A 2,288-nucleotide genomic window follows, 5' to 3' on the forward strand; every position below is an offset into this window, starting at 1 on the left:
AGCCAGGATGGTCTCGATCTCCTGACCTTGTGATCCGCCCGCCTCGGCCTCCCAAAGTGCTGGGATTACAGGCATGAACCACCACGCCCCACCATTGGTCGTGTTTTAATTCCCCAAAATGAACTTGCAGCTGCAGCTGGTTATGAAAAAGGAAGGCTCCTGCCACCACGTGCTGCGGGCTGTGGGCCTGGAACTCCTCAATCCCTAGGTTGAAATTCTCACCACAAGGCGAAGCCTCTGCCAGGCCAGGAGGTTGGGCCAGCACCTCTCGATGGGATTAGTGCCCTGTAATTGAGACCCCGGGGAGTTCCCTTGCTCCTTCCACCGTGTGGGACACAGGCCAGAAGAGGGCCCTCCTCTGGAGTCAAGGAGTCTGGTTGAAGCCCCGGGTCTGTGGTCATTTGTTAGGGCTGTGGGAGCGGAGACTCCCTCTGGGGCTCCAGGGCCTCATCACCCACCAGGGGCTTTGAGGCAGCTTCTCCTGAAACAGGGAGTTTCTGAGGAAGGACAGCAGCAGTGGGCATCTGGTTCACCCAGACCTGTCAGCCACTGTCTGTGTGGGCTCACGGTGTGAGTGGAGCATGGGGCGCAGCGTCTTCAGGGAGCTTCCTGTCCACTGCTGTTCAGCCCCCAGGTTCTGGGGAGCTGCGCTCTGCGGGCTCAGCCCTGACCCCTGTCTGTGGTGGCCGAGGGAACAGACCTGGGGGCAGACATGGTGTGAAAACCCAAGATGAACACGCAGATGTCTGTATTTTCCTTTCAATGATGGCTACAGATAGGCTGGGGAAAACATGGAGCCATAAATGCAGATCACTAAGGGAAAGAAAATGCTACACTCTGTGATTCCAACCCTAGAATGTCCTGGAAAAGGCAACCCCGTGAGGACCTAAAACATCAGAGGGTGCAGGGGCTAGGAAGGCACAGCAGAGCCCAGGAGGTCTCCAGGGCGTGGACTTCCCTGCGTGGCCCCACAGTGGTGAATCCAGTCACGCGCCTGTCCACACCCACGGGACTGACAGTGCCTCGGGCGAGCTCGGCGGGAACTCTGGGCGTGGGGTGATGACAAGGGCAGGCCCAGCAGCTGTCAGCAGCGTGCCCCGTGGTGGGCAGGGCATGGGGACTCTGTGCTGCACCTTCTGCTCATTTTGCTGGGAGCCGAAAACGGCCCTGACATAGGCCTGCTTAAGAAAATGGCTTCATGCCGGGCTCGGTGGCTCACGCCTGTAATCCCAGAACTTTGGAAGGCCGAGGCAGGCGGATCACCTGAGGTCAGGAGTTCGAGACCAGCCTGGCAAACATGGTGAAACTAAAAATACAGAAATTAGCCGGGTGTGGGGCAGATGCCTGTAATCCCAGCTACTGCGGAGGCTGAGGCAGGAGAATCACTTAAATCTGGGAGGTGGAGGTTACAGTGAGCTGAGATCTCGCGACTGCACTCCAGCCTGGGCGACAGAGCGAGACTCCGTCTCAAAAAAAAAAAAAAAAAAAAAAAGAAAAGCACAAAACGACTGAATTAGTTATCAAAACCTGCAGCAGAAAACCTGTACAGGCAGTTCTTCAGGCGAGCCAGTACTCATCCAGAGAGAAGAAATGCCCTGGAAACAGGCTCCTCCAAAACGGGGCACTTTATGGAAGCAAGCCCTTCAGGGCCTGAGGTTGGGGTGAGCCCCACGGCACCCCCAGCACTCCACCTTCACGTCACACATGGACAGCACAGGGAGGGGCCTGGTGACACATACGTGGGGCTTGGTGGGTGAGCAGTGCAAGGGCCAGGGCCCAGGGCAAAGTGCCCCCGCCCTCCCGGCAGTGCCCAGAGCCTGCAGCAGGACCAGAGTATTTTTCAAAAACATATCCAGGTCCAGCCGTCGCTGCACATGCCTCTTCCTTGGGCTGGCGTTTTGTGATTGTCATAAACTACAATGCTGTCCCACACGCTGATTCTGCTGAGGCAGGGGATTTTTTTTTAAATAGTGAAGACTTCTTGATTCCTGCCCATCAAAAGAAATCCCGGGGGCTGGGCATGGTGGCTCATACCTGTAATCCCACCACTTTGGGAGGCTGAGGCAGGTGGGTTGCTGGAGCCCAGGAGTTTGAGACCAGCCTGGGCAACATAGCACGATCCCATCTCTACACGCCTGGGTGTAGTGGCACCTGTGCCTGTGGTCCCAGCTCCTCTGGAGGCTGAAGTGGGAGGATTCTCTTGAGCCAGGAATTGGAGGCTGCAGTGAACTATGATTGCACCACTGCACTCCAGCCTGGGCGACAGAGTGAGATCCTGAATCCGAAAA

Source organism: Colobus angolensis, unplaced genomic scaffold (genome assembly GCF_000951035.1).
Source record: "Colobus angolensis palliatus isolate OR3802 unplaced genomic scaffold, Cang.pa_1.0 Scaffold89, whole genome shotgun sequence".
In the NCBI taxonomy this organism is placed as follows: Eukaryota; Metazoa; Chordata; class Mammalia; order Primates; family Cercopithecidae; genus Colobus; species Colobus angolensis.